We start from the raw sequence: 10,467 nt of genomic DNA, 5'->3' as shown, positions 1-10,467 counted from the left end.
CAAGTCATGTGATACAACATCAAATGCTTTACTCAAATCCATGTATAATGCTATGTTCCATTTACCTTCATTTATATTATCATAGAGTTTATTGATGAAATTGAATATCGCTGTTTGGGTTGACCGACCTTTTCTGAAACCATGTTGACACGATGATAAGATTTCAAAACGATTCAAAAATATATTGATTTTTTCACATATTACTCGCTCAAGAATTTTTGACAAAGTCGACAAAAGTGAAATTGGGCGATAATTTTCAATAACTTTAGGATCACCCTTCTTATGTATCATTATGACACGTGCTAGTTTGAGGATATCAGGAAATATTCCATCGAGCAGTGATTTATTTATTAAATAAGTCAATATGGGAGTTATTATCAAAGCCATGTTCTTGAGTATATTAGATGTTATGTTATCATTACCATGTGAATTGGAGTTTCGAAGACTATGAATCAAATTAAAAATCTCTGTTTCCGTAACTGATGTTATAAACATGGTATTCTCATTTTTGGTCAAGTGGGGAGTTTTTTGGTTAACCAAGATCTGTGTTATTCCATTATGCAATTTCAGAGGTTGTTCTATAAGAAATTCGTTAAAATAACGCGAGATCTCCAATGGATCATCAACTAATTTGTTATCTATTAAAATTTCTTGTGTTTTGCTAACCATGTTTGATCCTATATTATCATTGATAAGGGTCCAGACTGCTTTTGATTTGTTATCCGCTCTATTATGAATATCATTGTTGTAATGTCTTTTTGCAGCTAGAATTAACTTCCTGTAGATTTTTTGGTACTTTTTATGAAAACTAACTGCATTAGGATGTTGTGTGGCTTTAGCTAGAGTATATAGATGTTTTAACATTATAGATGACACTTTAATACCTTTAGTTATCCATGGTTTCTTACGTTCTTTATTATTTAATATTTGTCGAATTAAAGGAAATGATATGTCTATATAAAATGACAGACTGTGAATAAAATTTTCAAATAAATCATGAATTGACTTATATTCCGCTTGCCAAGTTTCCTTTAAAAGATAAAATGCAAGAGTTTCATAATTTTCTGTGCTATATATTCTAGAATATTTATAATTTTTCATTTTAGAATCATGGTTCAATTTAATTGTCAGCAATTGAGAAGTATGATCAGAGATTCCGCTATCAATAACAACAGACCCAACTAGATCAGCATTCTCGATGTTAGTATATATGTAATCAATGGAACTATTTTTTGTTTTACCAAATCTTGTAAGTCCATCAACCACGACTTCAATATTATGAGACGTTAATATGTCTTTAAGTTCTAATTTGAACACACTGGTATCATCAGAATAATCAATATTGAAATCGCCACATAAAACTACAGTACATTTTTCTGAACATAATTTATCCAAAACAATATCCAATTCCTCTAAAAAATAAGTAATGTTATTCACTATTGGAGACCTATATAAAGTGACAATTCTGAGTTTTGCCCCATTCTTGTAACTTAATTGCGTCCCACATATTTCAAAATCTTTTTCTCGAGACTTACTTACGAGGAACAAGATATTGTCGATTTTAACATTTAATTTATTTCTAATAAATACGGCAACACCGCCATTTTTGAAGTTTTTTCTACAGAATATAGAACACAAATGATAATTCCTTATTTGAATTGTACTATACTAATCTTCCTTGAGCCAGTGCTCAGAAAAACAAGCTATATCAATACCTTGTGCATCCAATGAGAGTTCAATTTCTTCTTTTTTATTCCTGAGACACTGAATGTTTTGGTGAAATATACACAATTTTCTGATTGGTTAATGTCTAGACAGTATCCGTTTGATTCACTTTCGGAGCATGGCCTAAAAAATCAATATTTTTTGCCTCCATATCCCGTTTCATCCAAAAATTGTAACGTCTGACAACTACACCGTTAGGCCAGTAATCAGGATCCCCAATTTTTTCCAGTTTATCATAAGGTATTCCCAACATGAAAGATGCATAAGGACCTTTACTTTCTAGTTTCTCAATTTTTATCTGGTCACCATGTATATTTTCAGTACTTATATATTCTTCGATCATATCTGAGGTTGCTTCTTTATTTTTTTTTTACCGATATATAACCAAGCCATTTTAGGCTTTGCACTACCTATCAATAAACCCTTCGATCTATCAATTTTAGATTTACTAACAATAGGCTTATATATGGAATTTTTATCAACATTTGGTCGTTTCTTCCGTGAAGACTAGAGATGAGCGATACCGTGATTTCTAGATCACGTTGTGAAACGTTCCTGTTCCTTTATGATATCAGTGAAATTAAAGCGTGACGGTGATCACCGTTTAGGTATCGTATTCGGTTAGAGTCCGTTCCCCGTTTCGCAGCACTGGGAGTGGGGTCACCCCACTACCAGTGCTGTACGGAACGTTCGCTAACCGAATCCGATACCTAAACGGTGATCACGCTTTAATTTCACTGATATCATAAAGGAACAGGAACGTTCACGTTTCACAGCGCTGAGCACGGACCGTGCTTGTTATTATTATTTGTATGAATCACCCAAACCTCAGCTCTTTTGTCTTTCTGTTAATTCTTTAGAGGTAACAGATTTGTGGAATATGGGTATGAATAATTTTGGACATCGAAAAATAAATAATACCTACAAATACAATAATTCACATGTGAATATATATTGATAATATTGAATGGCTGATACTGCATCAAATAAAATAAGAGAAAAACAGAAAAAGTAACAATCAGAAATGTACAAAATATAGTAAAACCAGTTATTGAATAATTAAATTTCCTAAATATATCTGATATTTTCTATTAATTTCTGAGCTAATCAAAGAATTGTGAAATCTCTAAATGAAAAGGTATGATTTTTAGGACATCGAATAATAAATAATTAGCCATATGCATATATTCAGACGTTTATTTATTTAATAATAATGATGAGTAATCAACCTCCAAACAAAATACACTCATTTTATAATTGTATATATCGAAATAGTTAAGGGGCTAATACTGTAACAAAAAATTAGAGAAAAATTAAAAATTTCACAACAAAAAACTCAGAAATGGGTAGTTAAAACAGTCCCTAAATAATCGAATTTCCCAACTATATTCTATATTTGATGAATTTTTCCAGAGAAAAATACAATTATTCCTATTCATTCTCCACCAACGACAATTACAATTGAGGAAGAGAATCATTTGAGTTTTTTTATTAGTTAGCCTGCTTGGACGTTCTGTTAATTGTCCGGCTTTCGAAAACAATCGTCCGCACGGAACTTATGTGGCTAGAGTGCATCAGTAGTAACTGCCGACAAAGGTTCCGAAGCAATAAAAACATCAGGCTGGCAGGCTGGCTTCATAATTTACGATTGCACGGACGTTGATAAACCCTGAAAATATCTGTGAAATGTTCAAACAGTGATCCCGTCACGCTCTGTATTCGTTTTTCGGAACCGTGACTACCTGTGACAGTCTGATATCAGTGATTAAATCACAGTTCGTGAAATATCGCTCATCTCTAGTGAAGACTGCGTACTCTTAAAACTCGAGCCGCCGGGATCCTTAGTTGCAGAAGATTTAATTGAAGCAAGATCACTTACTACACCTTCTGTTACCGCTGCATATGTTTTTGTAGATTTCTTGCGCTCTTTTATTGTTACAGGCTGTTCATTACTATTAGTCATCTGTGTATTTACATTTTTTGAGGATCGATTATCTTCCACTCGTGAAACTTCATGATTTTCATTTCTTAACATTGATATTTCAGTTTTTAATGCCATAACTTCATCTTTTAGTTTTATGATTTCAAGTTTATTACATACCTCTGTCTTTAGTAGTTTACCCACATTTCCTTATTACTTAATACATCACTCAGAATTGCTTTTAGGTCCGAGGAACTTCTTGTTTTGGTTCCCATCACTGCTGAGTGATATCAGCAGGATGTTACACACAATAGTTTTCAATTAGAATTTCGTTCTCACAAAGAAATTATTCAATTTTTACGCACGATTCAATAACGCGTCTAACTCAAGCGACGATTATGATACAATGGTGTCGACAGTAATAAATATAAAATATCACAGTGGAAACAAGGTAACAATATACAAACAAACACAATTAACCATAAAAACAGTCATTAGGTATCACATTTTCTTTCCTAACAAGAACTCTTCTATGGAATATACAGTCTCATCCAAAAGCAACCTTTTGACTTCTCTCTTGAAGTACATCAGGGGCCTGCCATGGAACTCAGAAGGAAGTTTATTATTATAGTTTGGGGCCCCAGAAGTCAATGCCCTGCTGTGTGCGCTTCAGACGATGCATTGGAATCTGCAAGGAGTCTTTATTTCTTGTTTGATATTCATGATTTACAGAATTGGTAGGAAAATCTTTCCAGTTCTGATGCACATAACATAGTGCGTTGTATATGAAAAGTGATGGAACTGTAAGTATTCCATGATCCTTGAATGAGGACTCATTATAACCCAAGTTGAACATAACTCTGATGGCTCTTTTTTGCAGGATGAAAATGCTTTGAGACCCCGATGTCGTCCCCCAGAACATTATGCCATAGTTGACGTGACTATGAAAATTGGCATAGTAGACCGACTTAAGAGCTTCCATAGTGACAACCGTCTTGATGGTTCTTAGACTGAAAATTGCGGAGGTAAGCGTCTTAGTTAACTCTTCGATATGTTTCATCCAATTTAGGCTACTATCAATGTACATATCGAGGAACTTGATTTCTCAGGTTTCTGATTGAAGATCAAACTTTGAGTTTTCTGATTATTACATTTTAACCTGTTAGGCGACATCCGCAAGCCTGTATCCTTCATAACCATTCCGTTTTTCTTCTGCAATTTATCAATTGTGGCATCCTTCAAAATTAGCGTGGTATCATCAGCGTAAAGGCAGGCATCAGCACTCTCTAAATTACAAACTAGGTCGTTTATGTATATTATAAAAAGTATGGGTCCTAATATTGACCCTTGAGGAACTCCACACAATAATTCTTTTGAATCTGAATATTTTTCTTTCCATTTCACAGTCTGTCTTTTATATTCCAAGTAGGACTTCATGAGATCCATTGGTACACCCCTGATAAAACAGCAATTTTTCAAGAAGGCCCCGGTGATTTACCGTATCGAACGCCTTCGACAGGTCACAGCAAGCCACCATCAGCTGCTCCATCTCATCCTGACCCATAATCGCACTCTGAATCACACCATTGATTGCAGTTATGACAGATCGTCCCTTTAGATAGCTATGTTGCTCTTCTACAAATAACTTCAGACTCTCAAAATAGTTCACCATCAGACGCTTCTTGATAATAACTTCCGAAATCTCTGAAAAAATGGAACGACCGAGATAGGACGATAGCTGCTACATGTTTTCAGTGTCACCATTTTTACAAACTGGTACAACCTTCGAATGTTTCAACTCATTAGGAAATACACCCTCAGCAAGGCATTTATTCATTATTATCACCAAAGGTTCAAGTATTATACTGGAAATATCTCGTCGCTTGAAGAAATCGTTAGATAAAGCATCTATGTCCTCAGATTTTGATTTTTCCAGATTCGTTAGAATACTGCCGATTTCAGAATGATCCGTAGGCTTAAGAAACAATGAATCCATAGTTCTGTTACGCAAATTGAAGTTTTTCATATATATACTAGGATCAGGGGAATTTCAATCAATGTCGCGAAGTATTTGTTTGGAGACATCCAAGAAGAAATTATTGAAATCATCCGCATTACCATGATAATTCCTGCAGTTTACTATCTGTTTTCTTGCTTTAGTAGATCTAATTTTTCGATTAACTACCTTCCAAGCAGCCTTCTGTTTGTTTTCACTATTATTTATGAACTGCTCACTTTTAATCCTTTTTTCTATATCCACCATTCTGAAGAATTTTTTTTAAGGTCAACGTATCCTTAAATATATCAAATTATCTTTCGTCACCTGAGATATAATACCTAAAGCATCCAGTCTATTCTTCATTACTTCGAGATTCTTGCTATACTCAATTTTTTCGTATCTTACGTCACCACAACCAGATGATCGAACTGTTTTTTTAATTTCAGGAAAATACTCGTTGAACACCTGTAGAAAATAGCTGTCAAAATTATTATATGCATCCTCAGCAGAGGGGCTAGACAAAACATCGTTCCACCTCACACCTGACAACGCCCACTAAAGCAACAGAATCATATATCCTCATGGAGACCAATTCAGCTTTCGTGCCACGCAGAATTATTACAGGTAAGTTTCTCATCTGTGTTAGATGATCTCCCATGTGCATGTTCTCTGTTGCAGATCCAGCCATTCCGAAGTTAACTACGATGTTATCTATACATCTTTTGCCGTTTATTCGACTGATCTTAGTTATTGTAATTTTCATGTTAAACGTATCAAATAAAACTATCAAATCATGACTTTCTCCTTTATCTCTGAAATCTATGTTGAAATCTCCCGTCAGTACTATCCATTGTTAACCAAAGAAAGAGCCTCACCTATTATATTGAGAAATTTCTTACTGTCACCATTTGGAGATCTGTAAACTGAAATTATGACCAAATTTTCATTTTTTCTTTTAATAGAAGCAAGCTTAATATCTTTCTCAACAGATAAATGTTTAATTTCTTCAATCTCAATAAATTTAATGTCATCCCGAATCAAGATCATTGACCCACCATGTATATATCTAGCTCTTGCAAAAATACCTATTGTGTACCCGTGTAAAAAAATATTATCAACATTTTGTTCCTTCACAAAATGTTCTGTAATACACAGTATATCAACCCTGTTCTGTTCCAAGAACAGTCGTATTTTATTTATTTCATTCCCTATCCATTTATGTTAATATTCAGTAAAGTGGTTACCAGTGATGTATTGTCCTTTTTTTTTTGCCCTGAGGTAGAGGGAAAGCTAATGCCATCTCCAGCGGCGGGCCGGGATGATGTTAAGTTGCCGCTGGATTTGTGTGGGACTTTAACCTCACTAAAACCCCCTCCTCTTTTCACAAAAGACCCCCGGAATAGGCTTCCTAGCCTGCACCTCGAGGGGTTCCTTGTCTATTACCTTCTCCTACTCACTCGCCACTACGGCTACTCACATTTTCAAACGGCACACTTGTATAAACAAAATAATAAATTATAACATATACACCTTAAAAATCAACTGTAGATTGTAAAGATTATCAAATAAATATAATAAATTCATACACTCGCACCCCGCCAAGGACCAATACTACAACACATCCATACATATAAACAAAAATAATAATTCACTTCTTCTTCTTTTCAAAGAAATCACAGCTATCCATTAATCTCTCTGTCCTCCACCTCCTTCTTACTCATTATTCCAGTTCTATAAGAATATACTCTATTCCAGTATTCCCGACTCTCTACCATTCTATCAATTATTTTATTCACTTGTTGAAGTTTACCTGTATCAATTATCAGTTTTTTTCTTTCCTCTTTCCATCTTCTACAGTGAAAGAAGACATGCTCCGGGCTATCCTGACAACGACACACTCTGCATTTGTTATTTGCTGTCTTCCCTTGCTTGTCTTCCCTACTTGTGAAGGTACCGAAAGATCCATGTCCCGTGAGAAACTGCGTAAAGTAGTACGAAGTTTTCCTATGTTTGCAATTTAACGATGCCTTTACATCTTTTATAACTTTTTGGTCCACTTTGCCTTGTCTCGTGTTCTATCCCACCTCTGCTGCCACTTCTTCAGCGTGTTCTCAAGGGCCATCCACTTATTCCCATCCAAGCTTCCCACCTTATATAAACATCTCTCGGCAACCATTAATTCTATGGGTGGAAAGCCCGCGATGACCTGCACGGCCACCGCAGAAACCGTCCTATTGGCCGATATTACCCGGAGCAGTCCTCTCCCCTGTATGAAAGTCATTTTCTTCAGATATTTTTTTTTATTTATTTCCTCTCTCCATACCGGTGTGCATAGAGTAGTACACTGTGAATAATTTCGCATTATATCCTATGTTTGAAATAACTTGGTCCTCCCACGTTCTGCATAATTCTTGCCATTGCTGCACATTTTGCCGATGCTTTTTTAACCACATACTCTATGTGATTTGCAAAGTTCATATTTCTGCTGAATATTACCCCCAAATACTTTATCTGTGGCACTGCTCCTACCCTCACTCCCTCCACAGTAATCCCAAAGTTTTTCACCTTTTTGGGTCCCCTGATCACTAACACTCCGGTTTTTTGAGGATGCTATACTCAGCCCTCTCTCACCCATCCACTCCACCGCCTTTCGTACCGTCCTTTCCATTCTATTCACCACCTCAAATTTCCCTCTCCCTCTACCACATATGAGAGGTCATCGGCGTTCGCCCATGCCTCCACCTTCGAGCCGTAATCTAATCTCAGGACTCCATCGTACATTATATTCCATAGTGTTGGGCCCTTGATGGAGCCCTGTGGCACCCCCATACTACACCTATATTTCAGTATTCCGGACCTGACTACCCTGTCCGTGAAATAGTCCTCCACACATCTGACGAGATACTCGCTGACCCCAATCCTCCTCAGACTCTTGACAGTAACATCCCATCGGGCAGTATTAAACGCATTTTTTTATGTCTAAGGCGATCAGCATCTAGGTTTCCAGCCTTTATTTTATTTTTTATTTTTCCAACATTGCGCTGTTACTGCCGACCTCCCCTTTTTAAACCATGTTGGTTTGGTGATATCCCCATTTTTTCTTGGATGGATCTTCTTCTGGGGAAACGTCTGATACTGAGGATGAGATAGGCGACTAGGGAAAGTCAGGCAGGCCCGAGCAGGCGGAGTGCTGGTGGTAGAGAATACTCCTTGCGTGATGTTATGATGAAGCTGGAAAATATGCAGGAAGAGAATCGGAGGCTGTTTCAAAGGTTGGAAAAACAAGAATTGGAAACAAAACAACTAAAAAAGAAGATGGAAGAAATGAAACAGGAACAAGCAAAAATGCGTCAGGAGATTGATTCGCTCAAGGATGGTAAGCGGCTTAACGTGGACGATGGTTTGAAAAATAATATTGTTGTGAGTGGTCTTCCAATTAAAGGGGAAAAAAACGAACAACTGAAATCAAAGTTTCAAAGGATTGATGAAAAGCTTGAAGTTTCCATGGGGAATGAGGTATTTCAATGTGTGGCAATAGGAAAGGAAAATAAGAAACATTTGAAGGTGATATTCGAAAGTAGCAAAAAAAAAGAGGAGATAATGAAAGCAAAAAGGAAGATTTCCATTAAACTTAATGATATATGCTACAATGAAAGCACAAATATATTTATAAATCATGATATGAGTTATGAAAACCAGGAATTATTCAAAAAAGTACGTGATTTCAAAAGGGAAAATAACTACAAATACGCATGGTATTCACATGGAAAAATTTACCTAAGAGAACAAGAAAATAGCAAAGCATTCATATCAGGTCACTAAAAACTCTCAAAAATTCAAAAAACTAATGTAGATAATAATATGTGGGGGTTCTCTTGTTTGAACATAAATGTCAGGTCGGTTCGTAAGAAATTCAAATTAGATTATATCAATTTGTACGTGAAAACCTACAATAATCCAGATTTGTTGTTTTTATCTGAAACTTGGTTGAGTGAAAAGAGACTAAATTTTATTCATTACAAAACTATGAGGCTTATCATAACTGTAGGCAAACTAGGGGAGGAGGTGTAAGTCTATACGTTAGAAGGGATCTCAAACGCGAAGAAATCATATTAAGTGTACCTGATAAAGTAAACGCAGTAGGTATAAAACTGAAGGGAACCAATTGTAGTATCTATGGGATCTATAGGGCTCCAAAGAGTAATTTGAATCGTTTGGAAATTTTTTGGAGCAGTTGGTGTACAATAATAAAAAAGTAATATTTGTAGGTGACATTAACTTGACTGTTCTTGAGGATAGTCATAAAATAGATAATTATAAAGATATTCTGTATATGAATAATTGTGTTCTACAAAATATTAAGAATAAATTTAAATTTACCCGAAAAACTACTGTAGTCACAGGAACTGTTATAGACCATGTAATAAGCTCGAAACAAATAAAGTGCAAAATGAAAACAATAAGTGTCCCTATATCAGATCACAAAATGATCCATTGCTCATTCCAAACACCTAAAACATCAAGAAATAATACTCGAATGAAAACACATAAGTTTACTGACTACGAAAAACTTAATCTATATTTGACAGACAGACTGGAAAGATTAGAAAGTTTCTCCGACCTAATGGAAATTATTAAAAATGGCAAACTTCTATGTACTTCAACAAAGCAGATAAAAATAATGAATGACAAAAACTGGTTCAACCAAAATATCCTCAACAAAATGAACAAACGTGATAAATACTATAAAAAAATGATAAAAGATCCTGATAACCACAATCTGAAAGAAAAGTTCAAATCTTTGAAAAATGAAACAAATGCA

At 35.3% G+C, this 10,467-nt stretch overlaps 1 long non-coding RNA gene across 2 annotated transcripts; it reads left to right on the top strand.

Moving 5' to 3' along the window:
* Positions 1 to 3,856: 3,856 nt before the first annotated feature.
* On the top strand, positions 3,857 to 6,440 carry LOC123686344. 2 transcript variants are annotated; one of them, XR_006748455.1, is made up of 4 exons: positions 3,857 to 4,449; positions 4,527 to 4,671; positions 6,092 to 6,269; positions 6,324 to 6,440. It is a non-coding gene; the product is annotated as an uncharacterized LOC123686344 (long non-coding RNA). The 2 variants fall into 2 exon arrangements; XR_006748454.1 differs by having other exon boundaries at positions 3,857 to 4,671.
* Positions 6,441 to 10,467: the final 4,027 nt, after the last annotated feature.

The sequence above is a fragment of the Harmonia axyridis genome, chromosome X, assembly GCF_914767665.1.
Source record: "Harmonia axyridis chromosome X, icHarAxyr1.1, whole genome shotgun sequence".
NCBI lineage: Eukaryota > Metazoa > Arthropoda > Insecta > Coleoptera > Coccinellidae > Harmonia > Harmonia axyridis.
This window is presented reverse-complemented; position numbering and strand designations above follow the sequence as displayed.